The sequence below is a fragment of the Pristiophorus japonicus genome, chromosome 18 (genome assembly GCF_044704955.1).
Source record: "Pristiophorus japonicus isolate sPriJap1 chromosome 18, sPriJap1.hap1, whole genome shotgun sequence".
NCBI lineage: Eukaryota > Metazoa > Chordata > Chondrichthyes > Pristiophoridae > Pristiophorus > Pristiophorus japonicus.
The window spans coordinates 25,205,856-25,229,999 of record NC_091994.1 but is presented as its reverse complement, the minus strand read 5'-3'; the positions used below and the strand labels follow the sequence as shown (position 1 = coordinate 25,229,999).

Sequence of the window (24,144 nt, the reverse complement as noted above, 5' to 3'; positions counted from 1 at the left end):
ATTCCCTCAGTACTGGACTGAAGTGTTAGCCTTGAATTTGTGCTCAAGTCTGTGGAATGGATTTTGAACCCTCGACCTTTTGTCTCAGTGACTATTGCAACTCTTTTAACCTTATCAAAATCTCTTATAATTTTGAACACTTCCATCGAACACATTCGCCTTCTCTGTTCGAATGAAAAGAGCCCCAGTTTCTCTCATCTCTTCTCATTACTTGAACTTCTCATCCCTGATGCTATCTTAGTAACTTTCTTCTATACCCTCTCCTTGACATCCTTCCTAAAGTAGGGTGCCCAAAATGACCCAGTATTCTAAAAGAAACCTAACCCATGGCTGATTAAAATATATTTGGCATCTTTTTCAGAATTTGCTTGTTTCTCATAAATTCAGACCAGACACCACAGCCCCGATATTTACAGGGAGACAGGGAGGGAGCAGTGGGGGTTGCGGGGCAGGGGGGCACATTATAGCAGCCACAAAAACCCAGAAATGCAAGTAAACCAGAGGCCCTGCTGTATTAAGCGTGTTGGATCGACCTTTCTTGCCTCTCTCCAGTAGTTAGGTTTCCCGAGGACACAGATTTAAGGTGATTGGCAGAAGAAGCAAAGGCGACATGAGGAAAAACTTTTTTACGCAGCGAGTGGTTAGGATCTGGAATGCACTGCCTGAAAGGTGGAGGCAGACTCAACTGTGGCTTTCAAAAGGGAATTGGATAAATACCTGAAGGAAAAAAATATGCAGAGCAACGGGGAAAGGGCACAGGGAGTGGGACTAGCTGACGTGCTCTTGCAGAGAGCCGGCACAGGCTCAACGGGCGGAATGGCCTCCTTCTGTGCTGTAACCATGCTATGATTCTATCTTGAAACAGCTGCAGGAGCATTGGGAAGCCAACTGTAACCAAAACATTTCCAAACCTTCAGCTCGGCAGAAAAAGCTTAACAAAAGAGGGACATGGAATCAGATGCTAGAATACAAACTGTCACAGGAGATCTAGGAGTGACAGTCACCAAATCAAGTTAAAAAGGAAGATTGTTTAAAATAAGCTCTCAGGCATTTGATGTGGCACTTTAGGAGGAAGATTGCCTGCTCGTATCACACTGGCTGTACGGAGCTCATCAACCAGAAAGCATGCTGATTTTATGTGACGCTTGTTTGTACGCCTGTGTGGGAGTGAGTGAGAAGGTGGATCGCAGTAAGATGGTCAAACTCTGAGCTTGGGGAAGGCCTGTGCTTTCATCTTCCTCTACTGCCATCGTGCTCTGAGATGCAAGAATATCAAAGATGGCCTCCTCCAAGCGAATCACGGACTTGTAATTTGGAACACTTATACATGTGTCCAACTTGCAGCCTATCCTGTGGGGCACAAGTGGTTATGCATCAGGTAGTTAGGTTGCGTTACAATGATCCTATGTGTGAAGCCCTATGAAGATGTCAATGTGCCAAGGCATTCAATTGTAATTTGCAGCTTGAGAGCGTGCCCTCCTGGATAATGGGTAAGCATGGCAACTGGGCTAGATTTTCTGCCCATTTACTGTGAATGGGCAGAAAGCTCACTCATGATAAGCAATAAAAGAGCTTTAAGGTAGCATGAGAGTTTGGTATGAGCCAGTAGTAATGTACAACAGGTTGACAGGCAACACTTTTAGGCCTGCATACCTGGGCCTACGTGGTACTGTTTTACCAAGGCAGCTTCTTCTGTATCCGTTTCCAGGTTCTGTGAACACTCCTATTTCTCCTGGCCCACAAGGAAATATTAACAAAAAATCTAAATGCAACTTATGCTTCTTCTGGCCTCGATCCTGGTGGTAGGTTTTGCTGGCTACTCTGGCACTGCGCACTATTCGTCATTAAAATCGCATTGGGGACTGAATTGCATCATTGGAATCTGACTTTTGAATATTCATGAAGCATCCACTGCAGACGTCTTTCCCGTGGTCTGAAACGGTGGGGTTATAATAGCAGCAGACGTAAACGTGTTGGGAATGTGTTAGTGCCCGATTGCCATTTTAACCCACCTCCCCACCCCACTCGCAAGTTCACCAGGTGGGCGGGGTTAAAATCGAGACTTAAGTGCGTGTAATAATAATCGTGTAGAGCATAAACATCAGTATGGACATGTTGGGCCGAATGGCCTGTTTCTGTGATGTAAATACTTTGTACTTTGCAAGTATTAAACCATGTAAGAGAACCGTCCAAATTTGTTAACGTGTTGCTTTTGATTTGCAACTACATTGGGTTGGGAAACAGAGAGCATACACCACATCTGAGCTGAGCACTGTCCCAGGATAATCTCACAGGAATACTGTCCTTATTGATAAGAGTTGCCAGCTACAGCTTTGTAGTCATTTACTGCGACCTGCGCCCATTAGCTGCCTGTGTCACATTCTGTTTTAAAATCCTTCCTGCATGTTTAAGCTTCTCTGGAGAGCAAATAGCTACGGTACCAACTGTAAGTGATGTAACATTAAATACAATTGTAAATGAAAATGACACAACTATCCCTCAAAGATTCAGTGGTTGATTTGTATTCAGTATACATGCCCATACTACAGTGTGAATTTTAAGTTGTGTGACATCTTCATGTTCAAGTAATATTTTAAACTGAGACGTCAGCCAGTTGTGTCAGAAATGTAAATTACCCATGGAATAATATCAGTTAATAGAATAAGAATAAAGCATTACGATGGCTTCAGCTTCAGCTTCAGGAAGGAGCGATCCTTAAATGTCTGAGTTCTTTGAAATCACTTAACACCTCAAAGCTGGACGGTTCAGCCTTTGTTTATAATTGCTGAAGCCCTCAGAGAGGTTCGGGGAGGCAGAGACTTTGTACAACTTTGCACGCTGCCCGGAAGAAATATTGGAAAAAATGGAATGCCTTAAAGAGGTGACAGAGAAAATAATTGTGGGCATTTAAAGGGCAGTGGTAGGGATTTATCGTTACTGTGCTAGTCAGCCAGCAAGTCCAAGGGATGAAGAGATACCCCGTGCATAGCAAATCTCCCAAACTTGCTGCTCGATTTACGCTGCTCCACCATTTGCTTCACACAAACGTCATCTCGCCCTTTGCCTCCCTGTTATTTTTAAGTACTTGCTGCATTTGCACATTAATTTCCCATTAAACTCGTCGCAGAAAGTTGGGGCTCATAATTAACAGCATAAGAATCTTTTTAACAACGTGATAATTATTAATGCAGTGCCAATCAATCTCTCTGGCCCAGAAAGGGAGCAATTTAAACTGTTGGGTATCATTCCTGCATGTATTGTTAGTTAGAGATTGTTAGAGATTTTTAAAAAGTCAATTTTTTATTTAAAAAAATATTTTTCTTACTTTTCTTTTCTCTTTTTTCTCTCTCCTAATCCAATCTTTCTTTCCCTCTCTTTATTTCTCTTTCCATAGCTGATTTGACTTTAATTCACCCTCCTTCTCTATCGCTCCTCTGTTTCTTTCTCAATCCTTAAATATCATTGGTTAAGGAGATACACGGTTGGGTCCCATTGTTCACCAAGGTCCCAGATGCCCTGTTGCCTTCCTTGTGCCATTATCAGCTCACACTTACAGGGAAAAAAAATTTGAGCTGAAGGATGCAGGAAAAAGACTAACTAACGTTCCCGCCTCGAGATGCCTCGCTCCTGCAAGATTCAGCCCATTATCCAAATATCATTGAGCATAGCCACAAAATTCAAACTTGTGGCTGGTAATGACTATATTGCACAAACACCAAGGTATTTATACAATGACCATCCGGGCTAGGTACTCCCCAAGGAGAAGGAGTGGCAATGAAAATGCAAGTCAATCTGAAGAGACTGAGGAGAAGCCCCAATCATTGCCTTCCAAGTGTTCTGATGAAATACATCCAAAGTTAACTGAAAAAAATTATTGTCAAACAATAGTTTTTTCTTACCATTATAAAGGAGAGTTTCAAAAAGGTGTGTGAGAGAGTCCAAGAATCCAAGGCTTAAGTTCGGGCATGGATCCATAGGCCCCGAACTTGATGGAAGCTAGTTCCGCCCAAGCGCCGCCCAAAGGACCGCTGAGATCCTGAAGGTACTTTGGGTGGAATTTTAAGGAAAAAATCATGGAAAGACCGCCCGGCGGCAAAAATGCGACAAGAATCTGGGCGGCAGTGGGCGGTAGCTCCCAATCTCAGCGGCAAATGCAATCCTCAGCAAAGTACCGCCGAGGATTGAGTCGGGCCCAGGGAGGGGGGAACTGATTAAATAAAAATTTTCCAAAAAAACCCACTAGAAATCCTTCAGGGGACCCAACCCACCGGAATCGCTGCAATAAAAATAAAGAAAAGAAGTTTACTCACCTTTTTTTGCAGGTCTTCATACTTACCGTTGAGGTTAAACCTGCCTCCATGCGGCGGTCCTTCCCACTGCTGCAGCGGACTCCCGCCCGGACCAAACTGGCAGCTCGGCGGGCGACAGGACACTTACATCAGTTGCGCGCTAGCAGACGGCAGCAGGCGGTCCCCAGCGGTCTTCCCTCCCCGCCGGCGAGAGGCCGCCACCAAACTCGCTCGGCGGGGAGTCCGCCCAGAAAACTCGGTCGACAGCAGACAGTAAGTCCACCAATTTCAGCCCCTTAGTTTTCTAACTCAAGAAATGCACCAGATCCATGTTTCGGTTGAACCTGCTCAAAGTCTCTTTTGGGAAGGGAGGAAGCTTTTCCGTGAGAGGTCTTCTTAAGTTAAGTAAAGCTCAGGGTCATGTTAGCTTTATGGGTCTTCGTGATATGATTGTATTTTTATTTTATTCTGTAGGCAAACAGCTCATGATTTCTGTAATAACAACTGGTAGCAGGCACATTTCTTAATGGTTTTATTCTCCTTTGTGGCCCTGGCTCAGTATTCTGTCAGTTTATGTGGACCCAAAGGTACAGACAGATCCATTTTCTCGTCGGGCGATATTTTTTACCTTAATTATGGAAATTCTCGCCAGCGTTAGTTGCAGAACGTTAGTGCTTTTTCTGGGCGGTAATCGGGCATAGAGGGGCTTTAGGGAAAGTCTAGCCCTTTAATGTCTTACAAACATTGGAGTTGAGTTTCCGCTGGATTCCACGGATTATATCAGCGCAATCTGGGTGGAATCGGCTGAACCACTGCAAAAGATTGAGGAATTTTAAATGTGAGTTACACCCAAAACCACTTATGTTTGGGTTTTCTGCGATTTCTTTACACTGGTTCAAAGTTCAATTCGCCCGATTCAGGCCCCGCCCACAAAACTGGCCATGGCTCCAGATCGAAATATCGAGATTCTACCAAATCCGCTGGTTCGGAAAGGCTCTTCAAATTGCACTCATTTTCTTAGGCGCACGTTTTATAAGCTTCTTCATATCATCACATATTTAATTTGCTAAGAAACTGACCAGTGTACACCAATGAAATTATTAAATGGTTCAGTATGGATTTTAAGTAATTTTCAGTGATTTTAAATCAGGATACTCACAGGAGGTGGACTAGACACCCTTATTAGAAATGCTTATTTTTGGTGATAAAGCCATTTTTAGCTGTCTTAATAAAATTGCACCAGATTACCACTCTTAAATACATCAAGGAATTACGTTGGAAAAAAAAAGTGATTACATTCTGTCACACTGCCCAAATACGCGGGTTCATGGAAGATTTTTTATTTGTGGTTATGCAAATTAAATTTAGACAAAACTTGAAGTGAAACCTAACCAGCGCAATTTATAAGCATTTTGGGCCCAATTTCCCGATTGTGGCCAAAGCGGAAACTCTACCCTTTGACATCCTGCATATATTTATGAACCACAAGCTTTGCCACCATGTCAAATTTGATCTGTTCATTCATGATAAAGACCTATTTGATACTTTGGGTCATCATCATCATAGGCAGTCCCTCGGAATCGAGGAAGACTTGCTTCCACTCTTAAAATGAGTCCTTAGGTGGCTGAACAGTGCAATACGAGAACCACAGTCCCTGTCACAGGTAGGACAGATAGTCGTTGAGGGAAGGGGTGGGTGGGACAGGTTTGCCGCACATTCTTTCTGCTGCCTGCGCTTGATTTCTGCATGCTCTCGGCGATGAGACTCGAGGTGCTCAGTGCCCTCCCGGATGCACTTCCTCCACTTAGGTCGATCTATGGCCAGGGACTTCCAAGTGTCAGTGGGGATGTTGCATTTTATCAGGGAGGCTGTGAGAGTGCCCTTGTAATGTTTCCTCTGCCCACCTTTGGCTCGCTTGCCGTGAAGGAGTTCCGAGTAGACCGCTTGCTTTGGGTACCTTAGTAACAACAAACACTGGTTTAAATAATCCCACTGTCACCTTCGCTTTTGTGTATAAAATATCAAAGCATTATGAAACATATGCAAGACCCAAGAGTTCACATTTGCCTGTAAAAGCAATTCATTGCCTGCTGTCAGTTTGAGTCTGGTAAGAAGCAACATCCTGTATTGCATTTTCAAACGATTGTTACTTTCTTCACAAGAAGGTCATCAATGAATGTCGTTAAAATAGCACTGTACCTGTGCAAAGGGAAATCAATGGAAGCCATTCAGAACACTTGACGGGAAATGCAGCACAAATGTCATTATTGGTATGTTTTAAATTTAATCTTTACAGGAAGTTAAAAATATTAATTTAAAAGAAATCACAGAATTCTTGTTTCAAAATGGGCAATGGATGTGGAGTGGGATTAGCTTCAGTAGAATGTTTTCTATTCATCATTGAAGATTAATGATCTGTTTTGATTTTCCTAGAATCCATGTTCTGGAGTTCACCAAAGCAATGGGAAGGCAATAGTGGGGAACGATCAGAATTTACAGTCAAGTTCACATATGACGCAGGGCACTTTCCATGCAGTGTCTCCTTGCAATATATTTGTATCCAAATCGCAATGGTGCACAATACTCAAGTCATATAGTCACTTCCACTCTCCATTCTCTCTGTGTAAAGGCATCTCAAAAAGTGATTGCTGAATCAGTGCTAACTGCTGCCAATTCCAAAAGCCATTTTGTGATGCGGTCATACATTGACTGGAAGTGTGTAAACAGCTAATGTCGCCTGTGATTTCTAGTAGCCATCAGAGGAAGGAAATCTTCTTGGTTTGCTTTAAATAACTTTGTACTGAGCTTTGGATTGGGTGCTTTAGAGTAATGTTCTTAAACATTACCCCACTCTCTCACTACATTGGTACTTCTGTTACTTCCATGAAAACCGTTGTTTAACAGTGGCGATTCCAGCGTGGTTCAAATGGAAAAGCCCAGGATATTTTATGACAATACGATGGTGTGACAATATGGTGATTTGAATCTATTAGGGATTTGCAGGACATTGTGGAAGAGCAGAGCTGCTCACACACACTGATTCGGAAGATTAAGTGGTGGCAGTTTTGTGCTTAACGACCTTCCTGTCTAATGTATGCCATTGAAATGATCCTGAAACAAGTCTGTATGAAGGTCTTCTTTTTAATCATTCACAGGATGTGGGTGTCGCTGGCAAGCCCAGCTTTTATTGCCCATCCCTAATTTTCCTTGAGTGGCTTGCTAGGCCATTTCAGAGGGCAGTTAAGAGTCAACCACATTGCTGCATTTGCACAAAAGTCACATATAGGCCAGACCGGGTAAGGACGGCAGATTTCCTTTTCTAAAGGACATTAGTGAACCAGATGGGTTTTTACTACAATCTGATAGTTACATGGTCACCATTACTGAAACTAGCTTTTTATAAACTGAATTTAAATTCCCTATTTGAACTTTTCTTCTCTGGATTATTAGTCCAGGCCTTTGGATTACTGACCATTGTGCTATCAATCCCGTATTTGTATAACTTTTTCACTAATGTAAAAGGATAAAATTGACCCTGTGAATCAGAAATCAATAAATGTAGAAAACCATGAAATGAATTTGTACCACCAAGATGAATTTATTAAAAATTATGTTTAGTTTTACTCTCATTTATTGCAAATATGTGTATAAATGTGAGGAAAATAAGATACTCTTCTCCATTTTGTGGACACATCAGCAATTACTTCCTGGTCAATCTTGTTGGGGTCGTGGAAAGCAAAAGACATTGGTTGTCCATAAATCCCAACTGTAACACCAGAACCCCAATCTGACATTTCACACGATATCTCTACAACCTTGTAGACCAATGCTGACAAAATTGTGTCATTTAGTGCGGAGTGTGAGGCTTGCTTTTCATGAACTGAGAATGGTCTTACACTAGCTGAACTGGTTTCATTTTAACCATCAAAAGAGGCTTATAGTGAATGCTTTTGTGCTAGTCTTCAACAGCTTTGAGTTTTGATAAGCTGGCTGCAAAGCTGAGATTCTGTGAGCAGAAAAAGCAACTCTTTCATTCGAAAAATAACTCTTCTCACAATCCAGTGTAAATGGTGTTTTTAGCAATCACATCTTGTAGCTTGTTTGAACTATAACTCTGTGCAACAGAAAACTTTACAGCCAATGCTGAGGAAAGCAGAAAATGATGAAGAAACTGTATTAATATAAACGCAACGATGAACCGATTTCTACCTGAAGTTTGTGGACTTGTCCTCACTTAGAGCACAGTGTGTTCATACTCTGAAGCATTATGGGTAATACATCAAAAATTCTGGAAGCTGAAAAACGCGATCAATACCAGCCTGAGGATAATGAGAAACCATACGCGAGATACAGTTTTTAGTCCTAATGTTACTACATTGTGCCTTAACAGCAAGTTGGTGAGAATCAGGAAAACAGCGAAACAAAAATATGGGATATTACTGTCATCTCAACGGCTGCGAAATTGCTATGGCAGTGAGCCAATCAATAGGGCTGTTTCACCATGTGCAATTGCATCAGTTGGATAGCTATTGACTGGAATCAAGATCTATATCTGTATTGAAATGACTTGCTTGGATTAACACCCAGCTAAAAGCCTGATCAAGGCAGTTTGTGACCAATCCTTTAGCATAATTACTGGCACGATACACTTCCTGCACTGAGTGCAAGGCCCAAGCAGAACCATCACACTAATAGCAAATATTTTAGGTTTTATTGTTGGTTTTCAATGTGTAATTAGTTCAAATGTAAATAAAAAAGTGCTTAATTAAGAATTTTAAAAAGGACACACACGACATTCAGGAACTGTACCGGTTTACAGTAGCATCATAAAATCGATTCGTGCAATCTAAATTATCTTTTATAATGGACGTCTGTGTAAAAGTGTATTTAAATATATGTTTTTTTTGTTTAAAAGCCATCGGTATCTGAGCTGTGCAACAATCTTTATCCATTAATGGAAATGATGGATGGATACGATACATCATTCAGAGAGATAGCATCCTTTTATTGTTGACTACTAGTCTACTTCATACAGTCATCATCTCCTTCAACAAACTGTAGCCATATGCCTATCATTCCATTGAAACATCAGCCTTTATCCACAATTTACACAGTACAATATCACATCAAGCATGCTTATTACTCTTCCCTGACTTCCGCTGACTTTACTTCAAAATACATTGACGTCTGGATGTCTTATCTTTGGTTATTGGTTTTCTGGAACTCTATGACAAAACAATTAGCAATGTTTCCAAACATTCAATTTAGCAAACAGTAAGATTTTCTCTTGTGGTCTCACTACCTGCATCAAAAGTTTGTTAACATATGTTAAATTAATAAAATCAGATGACGTTTTACAGAATTATGGTCCTTTAAAGTTCATGATCTGGGCAGTTCTTCAGTCAAGTTTTAAAAAAAATAGGAACAAGTTCATTTTGTGTCACACTAAAAAACATTTGACAGAAGAGAATATTTAAATGTCCTACTAAATTATAGAAGTCACACCTTGGTTTAAAGTAATTATGAAGAATTATAGAGTTTCCCTGTGTCCAAACTCATTATCCAAATCTCTCTGTTAACCAAACTCCAGGTTCATCTGCAATGTAGTGTACATGACCAGTTCAATGCAAAGAAATGCCTTTCAGTTACTCGCATTCCTGTCTAGATGAATGAATATGTTGTTTCTTCTATTCCTGGGAAAATTAGAAAGGTATCTATGTTGTAGTCACGTAAAACAAAATATTCTCAGGCTATGGGCATCACTGGCAAGGCCGGCATTTATTGCCCATTCCTAGTTGCCCTTGAGAAGGTGCTGGTGGGCCTTCTTCTTGAACCACTATAGCCTGTATAGTGAAGGTTGTTAGGTAAGGAGTTCCAGGATTTTGACTCAGCAACGTTGATGGAATGGTGAAATATGTCCAAGTCAGGATGCTTTGTACCTTGGAGAGGAACTTGGAGGTGATGGTGTTCCCATGTACCTACTGCCCTTACCTTTCTAGGTGGTGGAGGTTGGGAGCTGCTGCCGAGTGAGCTGTTGCAAATAAAACAATCTGGTTTAAGGTATCAATGCACTGTCTTCCAGATTCATTGTCAATGACTACTACCAATGTATAGGGCAGTTCAAATTGTTACTAAAGAAATATTATATTAAGAACGTACTGTACTTGGTGTTTTTAATTTACAAATCTTAGCCTTCATTTCTGGAGCTAGCATTGCTGGCTTTTAATGTGTTTAATTTGTGTGACAGAATACATTTGCTAATTCAGTTTGCAACTCATGCTATTTTTTCATTATTCTGTTTTTGGCATCTTTTTATCTTTGTATAATAAATTAAATGGAATATAGACATTGCATAATTCAGAGGGCAAAATCAGAAAGAAAGAATGAACATGCACATTTACATAGTGTTCTCATGTCCTTGGGATCTACAAAGCTCTCTGCAGCCAATGGATGAAAGGAACAGTAAAACTCATTGTACCAAAATTGATATGACCAGTCTGGTCAGTTCTGCTTCATTTTTTTGATGAAGATCCACTGGCACAGGCCCAATAACATCCCATGGTCAGAACCATGAAAGGATAAAGAGGGTTGACTTAATTTCTACTTTCTTTATTGCAATGCACATATCCCTTTAAACTGAGTGATACCACACATGCAAGGACAGAGAATTTGTTCATTTTTGAGCATGTGCCTAGCTATTAGGAAATCATGACAAATATCTCCATCCATATTATGATTATAACCATTCGATGGTGGCTAGCAGCTAGCATTGACTGATGGATGCCGATGAGTTTTAGTAATGTAAAGTTCGATAATGTGGGGTCCTGGCTAGTGCATAGTGTGAGGATGTATCAGTGCATCTAGAATCTAATGGAGAATTCATCTCCAAAGATGGGTTTGCATCTGAGTTTCTAGTGATATAATGGGGAGGCATGTCAGATATTTAAAATCCTAATTCAAATACTTGGAATTCAAAGTCAGAACCTCGATAGTGATCCATGGACTACAATGGTCTTTGAGTCGAAACATCACCGCTATAATAGCAGTAGAGGGCTGGGTCTGGCTTGGTGATTGTAGAACTACTTTGAAAGTATACGATTCAATCACACACAATGAAGGTATGTCGACAGATTTGATTAAATAACCAATAGTAAATTGACCGTCAATGGAGACAACATTGAACCAACACTATGGCAGGAGCACCTAACTGTAGGGAGATAACAGGGTTAAATTTGGGGGAGAGTCCCCCCAATCTTTCACTGTAACTTTGGTGGAAGATCCGTGAAAAGCCTTGGGAAAAAATACGTAAAATGCCATTTATGCTGTTTCTCCGGGGATTCTGTTGAGCTTCTGCTAAAGTTACAGCAAACGATCAGGAGAACCCAATGCCAGCATTTTTATTCAGTCACCTCTTGTTCTAAGAGAAACACTTGCTGCCTCCATTAATCTAAAATGATGTTTGTACTTTGGCAAGCAGATCCATCTGTAGGTAGGCACTGCATGGTCTTTGTGAGAAACCTTTGACTTGTGCGCTCTTGACTCCAATCCCAGCCACTGAAATGAAGCAACACAGCTTGCCACTCTTGTCTTGTTGTGGGATGGCACGGGTTTTGTTTCTACTTAATGAAAGCTTTCAAATTGTTTATTGTTTTGGAGATTTATAACCATCAGCAGTCAGTCTGTAGAGTGGGATTAACTGCTCATTCTGTATTCTTTGTAGTCTTCCTTTGTTGTGATGCAGTAATCTCATCCTACCCCTAATGTCCCTGGATTGAATCGAGTAAGTTTAATGAAGATTTAAATACAATTTCTTATCCCAGGAAAGTTCACTTTCTGGAATGTTGCAAGTTGCAAAATCAGGTGTATAATCTATTCATATAGCTGGATTTGTTTCTGGCTGCGGCGGAGATTGCCTCTTACAGAAGGTAGGCACTGCAGGGAATTCAAAGCCAGAGCGATCTCCTGGACTAGTCTCGATCGCCTAGATGGGTCAGAGAGGAATTTCCCGATTTTTTTTATCCCCAAATTGGCCTGGGTTTTTTATCTGTTTTTTTGCCTCTTCCAGGAGATCACATGGTTTCGGGTGGGGTGGAATATATATTTTGTGATACACAAGGTTTCGCAATTGTGTGGGACAAGCTCGATGGACTAGATGGTCTTTACCTTTCTGTCATTGTTCATATGTTCGATTATAATATATATATATTTGATGCATCTACTACTGCTACAAAGAACAGCAACATGACTGCCCCAAAGTACAAGCATCCAGATGTGGTACAAACAAATATATTCCATTTAGAAACATCAATATTTGATAAACCTTCTCTGCTTCTATTGCTGCAACAATGTCACCCAGCAATATACTTTCAAGAAACGGAGAAAACAGAGGAGATAATGTTCTTGAAGAGAAATATGAAACTCTTCTGACATTATCAATTGAGTTCTATATACTTTACATTAGTATGACATTTTGAAAACTGAAATTCAGTCACTAACTGATATTTTATGCAGTCCACACAAGGTGCTTTACCTTTAAATCACAAATAGGCCAGGAAGCCTTTGCTGCTTTCTTGAGTTCTACAGTTTTTCTACCATTTACATGTCCTTCTGAACAATTGAGTTTGTCTGTTAGACGAAGAAGAATCAACCATAATTAGCATAACTCTAAAAAATGTTAATTGTTTAGAACATTTTAGATAAAATTCTAGCTACAACATTCTTTTCTTAAAATAGTCTTTGATGCACAGTTTTTTAAATGTAATGTAAAGAAAACTTGTATTTGTGCATCTGTAAAATAACAGAGAAGGCACCAGGGGTTATGCAAATTACACAACAACAACAACCACTTGTATTTATATAGTGGGGCGAAATTCAAGGTCTCAAAGAGACCCGTTAATGCCCGTTTGTGGCAGCCATTCCTAAAAATCGAATGCCCACCGCTCTGGGGTCAACAGGCCGACCCAATCTAATTTCAGGTCAGGGGTTTTTCGACCTGAACCCCATCTCACCCAAGTAGATGCACCAACAAATTAAAATAAAATAAATACTTACCTATCCATTTTCAGATCCATCCGTCAATCCCCCGTCACGTTGATTGACAGTGGCGGATGGCTCAACTGACACATTTTCAGCCAATACAGCCTGGCTTTGAGTCTGAGGCTCAAAAAAATGGATCGATTCACCGCACGAAGAGTTCCAGTGGTGAGTACCAGTTAAAAACTCATAGATGCCCCAGCTTTCTGATGCACCTGAGTTTTGGTTCCAGTGTCTTTAACATAGTAAAACATCCCAAGGTGCTTCACAGGAGTGTTATAAAACAAAATTTGACACCGAGCCACATATGGAGATATTAGGGCAGATGAGGTAGGTTTTAAGGAGCATCTTAAAGCAAGAGAGGTAGAAAGGTGACAAAATTTACAGAGGGAATTCCAAAGCTTAGAGCTTTGGCAGCTGAAGGCACGGCCACCAATGGTGGAGTGATTGAGATCGGGGATGCCCAAGAGGTCAGAATTAGAGGAGCACAGATATCTTGGAGGGTTGTGGGGCTGGAGGACATTACAGAGGTGGGAGGGGCGAGGCCATGGAGGGATGAGAAATTTTTAAACGAGGCTTTACTTAACCGGGAGCCAAAGCATGCACATGTGATGTATCCTAAAACAACAGACAGGGGTTACATTTTACAATAAATCCTCATTATGACATTTATTTGTATCTTCCTTTTAAGAAAGATTGGTGAAAAGGTTACTTCTTTTCAATCTCTGAATTTTCTCGGGCAGGCCCGCAAGCCTATTTTTATCCTTGGATTTCACCCCCACCTTGCTATTTACATGTATAATGAGCCGCTGAGAAACATGAATGGATGTTTTCATAGCCAGTGTACAAGAAATGCTGCTGATTCCCAGAGCATCCCTGGAAATAACTGGAGAATTCGACAGGGGGAAGTGGGAGTCGGTTTCTCGTGACATTGTTGGGAAGCTTCAAAGATTAAAAAATGGCCTTTGAAGCAAAAGTCACTGTACGAAGCTTTGAAGGAAGAGAACCATGCCCCTGCCCTATTTCTCACTTCTTTGAGGTTTTCTTGTATTAGTTAAGTGCTGACAAATTGCTGGTTCTTCCTATTAGTTTTACGAACTGTAAAGTGGATTACACCTCAGCAATCAGTTCATATGTAGCTCTCTGCACAAAATGCCAATCAAATATATACATGTTTCAGAAAGTAATGTGTATAAAGCAATTACTTTTCATTTTGTTGTGACACTAATATATTGGAAAAAATGTTTTTAAAATAAACTTGCAGAAATTAGTTTTTGTAAATATTATAAATAGTCCATAAATATAACTTCAGATAAATGTGCTGGCGTTACATTTTGATTTCAAAGTGAATAAGAACATATTTCAATGCCTAAAGGTGAAAGCTGTTATTGCATAACTCATAATAGCATATTGCTTGTGAACAGCCAGAAGTCGTGGTCCATATTGGTACTAACAACGTAAGTAGAAAGAGGGATGAGGTTCTGGAGGCAGATTTTAGGGAGCTAGGAAAGAGATTAAAAAACAGAACCTCAAAGGTAGTCATCTCTGGATTATTCCCAGTGCCACGCGCAAGTGAGTATAGAAATAGGAGGATAGAGCAGATGAATGTGTGGCTGGAGAGATGGTGCAGAGGGAGGGTTTCAGATTCCTGGGGCATTGGGACCAGTTCTGGGAGAGATGGAACCTGTACAGGTCGGACAGGTTGCACCTCAACAGGGCGGGAACCAATATCATCGAGGGGACGTTTGCTAGTGCCGTTGGGGTGGGTTTAAACTAATTTGGCAGAGGGATGGACACCAGGATGTAACATTAGAAAGGGGAAATAAAGTGCTCAAGGGATTGAGAGAAACAGACAGCACAAAAGTAAGAAATAGTAAGGTACTTGGGATCCAACTAAGAGAAAATACAGAATGGTCTAAGATGAGTTTACAGCGTAGGTGTGTGAACGCACGAAAAGTAGTAAGCAACGTAAGTGAGCTGCAGGCACAAATAGCCACGAAGGAATATGATGTTGTAGCAATAACTGAGACCTGGATCAACTGGCAGGATTGAGTATTAAATATTCCTGGTTATAAGATGTTCAGGAAAGATAGGGAAGGAAAGATAGGAGGTGGTGTAGCAGTATTGGTTAAGGTGAATGTTACAGTGCTGGAGAGGGAGGATGTCCTGGAGGGGTCAAAGACTAGACTGGCTAGAGTTAAGAAATAATAGAGGTGCTATTAAACTACTTGGTGTATTCTATAGACCACCAAATAGAGGGAAAGATATGAAGGAGAAAATTTGCAGAGAAATTGCAGCGAGGTGCAAGAACTATAGGGCAGTAATAATGGGAGACTTCAACTATCCTAATATAGACTGGGATTGTAATAGTGTAAAGGGCAGAGAAGGGGAAAAATTTCAGAAGTATGTTCAGGAGAACTTTCTTGATCAGTATGTTTCCGGCTCGAGGAGGGAGGAGGCATTGCTGGATCTGATTCTGGGGAATGAGATGGGTCAAGTGGAGCAAGTGTCAGTAGGTGAACATTTAGGGAACAGTGATCATAGTATAAGGTTTAGATGAGCTATGAAAAAGGACAGGGAGCAATCTAGAGTAAAAATGTTTAACTGGGAGAAGGCCAATTTCAGTGGGATGAGAAAAGATCTGGCCCAGGTAAACTGGAATCAGGAAAAACTGTAGTGGAACAATGGGCTGCTTTTAAAGGGGTAATAGTTCGGGTACAGTCAAGGTACATTCCCACGAGGGGGAAAGGTAGGGCAACTAAAGTCAGAGCTCCCTGGATGAAGAAACAGATAGCGAATATGATGAAGCAGAAAAAGAGCACGTATGACAGATGTCAGGTTGTAAATACATCTGAGAATTAAACTATAAATAGAAAGGTTAAAGGAAAAGTGAAAAAGAAAATAAGAGGGGCAAAGAGAGGGTATAAGAATAGAATGGTAGCAAACATAAAAGGGAATTCAAACATCTTCTATAGGCATATAACTAGTAAAAGGGTAGTAAGAGGAGGGGTAAGACTGATTAGGGACCAAAAAGGAGACCTATGCATGGAGGCAGAGGGTATTACAGAGGTACTAAATGAGTACTTTGCATCTGTCTTCACCAAGGAAGAGGATGCTGCCATAAACATAGTGAAGGAGGAGGTAGTGGAGACATTTGATAGGATAAAAATTGATTAAAAAAAAGGTATTGGAAAGGCTGGCTGTACTTAAAGTAGATAAATCACCAGGAGCAGATGGGATGCATCCTAGGATGCTGAGGAAATTGAGGGCAGAAATCGCAGAGGTACTGGCCATAATATTCCAATCTTCCATTGATACGGGGGTGGTGCCAGAGGACTGGAGAATTGCAAATGTTACACCATTGTTCAAAAAAGGGTGTAAAGATAAACCCAGCAACTATAGGCCAGTCAGTTTAACCTCGGTAGTAGGGAAGCTTTTAGAAACAGAAATTAGGGGCAAAATTAACAGTCACTTGAATAGAGGTGGATTAATTAAGGAAAGCCAGCATGAATTTGTTAAAGGCAAATCGTGTTTAACCAACTTGATCGAGTTTTTTGATGAGGTAACAGAGAGGGTTGATGAGGGTGATGCGGTTTATGTAGTATACAAAGATTTCCAAAAGGCGTTCATCAAAGTGCCACATAATAGGCTTGCCAGCAAAATTGAAGCCCATAGAATAAAAGGGACAGTGGCAGCCTGGATACAAAATTGGCTAAGTGACAGGAAACAGAGAGTAGTGGTGAACGGTTGTATTTTGGACTGTAGGAAGGTATACAGTGGTGTTCCCCAGGGGTTGGTTCTAGGACCTCTGCTTTTCTTAATATATATTAATGACTTGGACATGAGTTTACAGGGCAAAATTTCAAAATTTGCAGATGGCGCAAAACTTGGAAGTATAGTGAACAGTGAGGAGGAGAGTGATTCACTTCAGGACGACATAGACAGGCTGGTGAAATGGGCAGACACATGGCAGAAAAATGTGAAGTGATACATTTTGGTAGAAAGAATGAGGAGAGGACATATAAACTAAATGGTACAATCCTAAAAGGGGTGCATGAACAGAGACCTGAAAGGGGGTATGTGTGCATAAATCGTTGAAGGTAGCAGGGCAGGTTGAGAAAGCAGTTAAAAAGGCTTAGGGGATCCTGGGCTTCATAAATAGAGGTGTACAGTACAAATTTTGATGAACCTATATAAAACACTGGTTTGGTTCCAACTGAAGTACTGTGTCCAATTCTGAGCACCACATGTTAGGAAGGATGTGAAGGCCTTAGAGAAGGTGCAGAAAAGATTTACGAGAATGATTCCAGGGATGAGGAACTTCAGTTACCTTGATAGACTAGAGAAGCTGGGATTGTTCTCCTTGGAGCAGAGAAGATTGAGAGGAGATTTGATCGAGGTGTTCAAAATCATGAGGGGTCTGGACAGAGTAGATGGAGAGAAACTGTTCCCATTGGCAGTAGGGTCGAGAACCAGAGGACACAGATTTAAAGTGATTGGCAAAAGAACCAAAGGCGATATAAACAGAACGTTTTATGCAGCGAGTGGTTAAGATCTGGAATGCACTGCCTGAAAGGGTGGTGGAGGCACACTCAATTTTATCTTTCAAAAGGGAGTAAGGTAAGTATCTAAAGGGAAAAAAATTGCAGGGCTACAGGGAAAGGGCAGGGGAGTGGGACTAGCTGAGTGTCGGCACGGGCTCGACGGGCCGAATGGCCTTCTTCTGTGCTGTAACCATTTTATGATTCCGTATTAATCATAGCACCAAAAATGCTGTTGATACTTATTTTTTTATAACTTTGAACTAAAATGTTTCTTAAAAATGAAAGACATTTTTGCCCATTTTCACAAGCTGTGTTTTGTACTGTTGAGAGCAGTTATCTTCATTCTATTGTCCATCGATGTTAATTCATGGACTTGCTCATCAGTCCCTCGTCAACTTTCATGATCTTTTTCATCATATTCTATTCTGTTCCTTAAATAATTGGGTGAACATTTTGGAGTCTCCTTTATGTTTTTTTAAATCTTCATTGAGTTTCATTTGCAGCCACTATGGGACAGTGAGAATAATGTTGGCATCAAACATGTCATGGCTGGTGTATGTACACAGTGTGGACGTGGTATCATAAGGGTGGTTATCTAACTCCTCGAGTGGACAGAATAGAGAAAAATCCCAATTCTAAGAACATCTCGAATCTGTTGTAAATATCTTTCAAATCCTGACAGGTTCCAATTGTCAGTTTTCATTACAGTGAAGTTAATTCCAGTAGCGAGGTTGTGAGGCTCACATTGCATACAATGAATTTCACGTAGAGAGAGGTCCTGTGGAAGGGAAGAAGGAAGGAGGGCAGTAGGAGTTTGAGTTTGTGTGTATGTATTGGCACATGCGGCAGAGCCTGGTCTCTAGTCGTCTCGGATCCTCTTGCCACTGGACCAAGACCTTGCTCCATCAAGCCCGTGTGGTGACTGGTGTGCACAGCCATCCCACGTTAAAAGAATTCACGCACAGGCATCTTCCACTGTTTAAAATGAGTTCAGCAGTCACCTGAGTACTCATTTTTAGTGTGGAAGCAAATCATCCTCAACCCTGAGGGACTGCCTATGATGATGATGGCGTCATATGAATATAGCAGACTGGCATTCGTATTGGCACTCCTAGCTTTGATTCTTTACAGCAGGTTGAAAGCAGTTTACACTGGCTGAATGTGAATCAATGTACTGCAGAGTCAGGTTCACCAGCGATGTGGGGGTTGGAGATTTGCTCCTCTGCACAGGATACAAAAGTCAATAATTGACACCATCTCAGCAGTGCATTTTAATTTGCAGCTGATATGAATTCAAATGAAATATGAATTTCCAGCTACAGCAGAAGGGAAGATGTGCTGAAACCAAAACAAAATGGTACATTGTCATTTCAACAGTTTGGACACGCAGCTTGTGAAGACAGCGAAAGTCTCTCTCAATCCGATGACTGTAAAATCTGAGTGTTATTATCAGATAAAATTGGTTAAAACCTAGATATGCATGCTTAACCGATGCGTATTCTGGAAGGACTCCACGGCATCATTTGTTGATACGGAAAATGAGCTTGAATTTAGCAATTAATCAGAAATAATCGTATCCCTGGATTCTTCACTGATTAGCTCACCCCTGGCTAGAATTAAAACACTCTGACCTACAGCCAATCTGCATTTGCATTGCTCGCCAGGTCGATCGGGTATTGATTCTGATTCCCTATCAGTGGTCAGTTGGGCTAATCAGACTTGCAGGGCTTCTACTCAGTGCTCTCTGAAAAGAAAAAACCTAGCTGATCTTTGGGTTCTTTCACCTTTCCCCCCCAGTGTTCATAGACACTGCTACAGGCAAAATCAATACCGCATGGAGACAGGAGGGGAATATTTTTAGCTCCTAATTGGGAAATGTGCTTTGACAAGGCCCAGGGAGTGTGAGAGAAAGGGCTTTGTTCGAATACAATAATTTTCTGTTGTTGTAGACCCATAAAATATATGGAGAAATATGTTTTTAAAAATTGTGAGGTTTGCCACAATTGCCTGTTAGACTGCCGTTAACATGTACCGATTATTAACCATAAAATGTGAATTATGTTTTAAGAAATTGTGAGATTGGCTTAAATTATTGGAGAGAAAAAAATCAATTTTTTTCATTAGTGCAGTATTTAGTATGTCATATATAGGTTTTATTTTAATATTTCACCGGGCTAAATTGGAATCGTACAAAATATCCAATATAACAATCTTATTAACACTTGTACATGTGATGGTCATATTCTATGTAGGATATGACTATTCTAAACTCACTGGATTTTCCTCTACCTTTCCTTGCTCGTCATGTCAAAGTTGTATGTCAAACACGTAATTTTTGATGTTTATAGAGAGAAAAAAAAATCAATGAAGCTGCATTAAAAACCCAACCGTTGCCTAAATTGAATGTGATATCCAGATTTGCAAAACAAAATATGACAGGAGAAGCAAGGTGCGTTAAGCAAAAGATTAACAAGCTGTTAAAAAAGATTAATGTGTTAGATTCTTCTACGGGAAATATGCATGAAGCTTCACTACACCAAAAGTAGCAGTGGCACTGCTAAAATTTAGGATGACTATTTGTATTATTGATTACTCATTGATTACTCATGTACTGCTAATATCACACATATGTGAAAAAAAATAAAAAAATAAATGTTTTTCAGTTTGACACTTTACACTGCAAAGACTTCATTTCATGTTAATTACACTTCCTGAACATTGTATCCTGTCAGATGGTGACCTTCAACTATGGGAGGAACAGGGTGTGAAAAGGTCAGCGGGGACTTTATGATTGTTGCGAGCATCCCTGCTGAACCCCTGAATAACCACTTGATGCTGCATTCCGTTCCTTTGCACGATGGCCACAGACTTAACATGAGACAAAGATCTCAAGCGACTAGAATTGTGGATCTTAGGAGGCTTGTAACTAATGTTGGGGAAATCCATGTTGCTTTGCAACCAAAGGAGACCTTCTTCAAGATGTTTTTAATGGAACTGAATTTGGAGACATTCAATGAATTAAAACAATCAAAGACTGAAGCTTTGGAATTCCTTTAAGTTACAGTGTCTCATGCTTCTCCTCAATCGATGGTCCTACTTCATGCTGAAAGGGGACCGAGAGTGATATGTTTTCTGACTTTGGTATCCAAAAGTAGAGACACAAAAAATCCAGGGTTTTTATTATCTATGTGACTTTTGACACACAGATTGTGAGTCCTGACAATATTATTCCTTCCCTTGTTGTATCCAGTCTATATATGAGTTTGTACTAAGGACATTAGAGGGCTATCAACCAGGTGTAGATTATCTTGGCGTCCTGTACCAAGTAGGTCTTTTACCATTTGCATATTCAAATAGCGGTATTGTTATCTATCTAGTGACTTTACTCTTCCCTTACATTTTTCAGATGCCATTTAAAGCATAGACAAACTATCTGATATACAACTTCCAGGTAATGGACATAGCAATGAACAAAGGGTCATCGACCTGAAACGTTAACTCTGTTTTTCTCTCCACAGATGCTGCCTGACCCGCTGAGATTTCCAGCATTTTCTGGTTTTATACCAATGAATTTCTCATTTTACTTTAATATCGATGAGAGAGAGATCAGAGATTGATGGGGGAGCATTCAAAATTTGAGTTGGACAGTAGTGCAGAACAGGCAACAGCGAATAAACACTCAATTTTACACTCCGCCCGATTTTCTTTTCCACAATGGTAGCCAAATGTTTTCATTCAGTAGCGTGTTTTTATAAGGATCGCAGCCTACCAGCAACAACAACTTGCATTTATATAGTGCCTTTAACGTGGTAAAACATCCTAAGGCACTTCACAGGAACGTTATCAAACAAAATTTGACATCGAGCCACGTAAGGAGGTATTAGGTCTGGTGACTAAAAGCTTTGTCAAAGAGATAGGTTTTAAGGAGCATCTTAAAGGAGGAGAGAGAGGTAGAGAGGCGGAGAGGTTTAGGGAGGGAATTCCAGAGCTTCAAGCTCAGGCAGCTGAAGGCATGGCCACCAATGGTAGAGCGATTAAAATTGGGAATGCTCAAGAGGCAGAGGTTTCAGAGGGTTGTAGGGCTGGAGGAGGATATACAGAGATAGGGAGGGGCAAGGCCATGGAGGGATTTGAAAACAAGGATGTGAATTTTAAAATCGAGGTGTTGCTGGACTGGGAACCAATGTAGGTCAGCGAGCACAGGGGCAATGGGTGAACGGGACTTGATGTGAGTTAGGATATGAGCAGCAGAGTTTCGAATTAGTTCAAATTTATGGAGGTTGCAAGATGGGAGACCATTAAAATAGCCAAGTCTAGAGGTAGCAAAACATAAGGGTTTCAGCAGCAGATGAGCTGAGGCAAAGGCCGAGACAGGCACTGTTACAGAAGTGAAAGTAGGCAGCATTAGTGATGGAGCCGATATGTGGTCAGAAGCTCATTTCAGGGTCAAACGGGATGCCAACGATGCGAAGAGTCTGGCTTAGCCTCAGAAAGTGACTAGAGATAGGGATGGAGTCGGTCGCTAGGGAATGGAGTTCATGGTGTGGATATATAGTTGAAGGAAATTTCTGCTCATCTATGTCTGATGCTGGACAAACAGTGTGACAAATCAGTGACAGTAGGGGAATCGAGAGAGCTGGTGGTGCGCTGGGTATCGTCAGCGTATATGTGGAACTTGATGTGCTTTTTTTTTAACTAGGCCTTTTTCTGCATAAATAATACATTTGGGACAATGTTTAATGTTCTTAAACGTGAAAATTGTCAGTATCAAACATCTGTTCAGGCAATGCAAGATAAAGCTTGCTTTATGTTACGCTAGCAATAAGTTAGAAATGTAACCTACAGGCAGTGTCATGTAATCACTGACTTTACCTGGGATAAATGTACTGCAAGGCAGAGTTTCTACCCAAGGCAGAGTTTCTACCCAAATGTGCTTTGATCTTAACCTCAGAAGAACATTTATCAATGTATACTCATATTTGCTTCTTGTACATATGTTACATTTTAATTTTCAGGTTTTTGGAACAATCTTATTGTAAAAAAAATCTTAATTTCATGCATAGTCCAAACTAATTCATGAAAATATTCTTTTGCTTCTCCATAGATGATTCTTCCTTATCCAGCTCATCATAGCGGCACCAGAAGGCATCATCATCTTCAAGGCGAGTGAAAATGTTGAGGAAGACAATGAGGCATCTGGCAAGGTGGAACAGACCACAGTACTGCCGAAATAGGAGGGTCCTCCACGGGGCCGTCTATGGACAGGGGCAAACAAGTCAGAAGGTCAAACACAAAAGGCCAGGGCAAACATTAGCAACAGTTGGCACATGGTCCTTCAGAAACACCCTGAGCATGCTGGAGGAGGACTTTCACCTGTGTTTTCAAACCTTTCAAAATGTCCACAGCACTGCAGCGTTGCAACATCCAGAGACAGAGTGAAATGGCGATGTTACATTATATCATACAGTTTGGCTGAACACAATTGGCAAAGCAGGTTTGCAGTTAATGGATGCTGCCCTTCATAACTCCTTTGAATCCTCTGAATGCCGCTGTATGGTATTAGCATTTTGCAGGTGTTATGGGACAAAATTCAGTTCTTCTGTGGCTGATACACCACCAAATTCACAGCGTGTCCCTGTGGGTCCTTTACATGTTGTGTGTTCCCAATGCTCGCAGATGGTCATGCATGAGAGAATAGGAGATTGAATTCGCTGTTAAAGTTGGAAGATAAAAATAAAAAGGGAGACGGAAGAGACAGAAATGAAAATCACTAAGATTACAAACTCTAAGCAATAGCGACAACAATGATTATGAAGACTGCGAGGAATGGGCATTATCAGGGTTATAAGGACATTTATAACCCTGATTTATGGACAGGCAGGAGGACCGTAAGAAATTGGATACAGCCCAAGAGAATCCATGCATCTGATGTGTGATCGCACCCTAATGGATAGATTCGCAACTGTGATGTAATCATTATAAATGTATTAAAGGATATTTATTAAGAAATAATACCATGCAAGTCTTCTAATTTGCACATTTTTATATCTATACCTATGACACCAGACCACCATTGTGATTTTGTCCGCTGGACTTCATAATTTTTTCTTTATTTATAATAATCTCTCATGGTTTCAGTATATCTTACATTCCTAGAAAGTGTTTCAAAGATACATATCACAAAATGTATCCCAATAGTTCAGCGATACACTGCAGATGTATATAAAGTATTCTTGTTGGTTTATACACTAGTCCATCACCCCTGTGTTCGCTGACCT

General features: G+C 40.7%; 1 long non-coding RNA gene across 1 annotated transcript in view; it reads left to right on the top strand.

The window, feature by feature from the left end:
- Nucleotides 1-23,878, top strand: part of LOC139229166 (uncharacterized) — a 422,261-nt gene extending 398,383 nt beyond the window's left edge. The window contains exons 3-4 of the long non-coding RNA XR_011587667.1: nt 21,273-21,317; nt 22,971-23,878. This is a non-coding gene — a long non-coding RNA (uncharacterized lncRNA). The remainder of the gene's footprint in view (nt 1-21,272; nt 21,318-22,970) is intronic.
- The last annotated feature ends 266 nt before the right edge of the window (nt 23,879-24,144 follow it).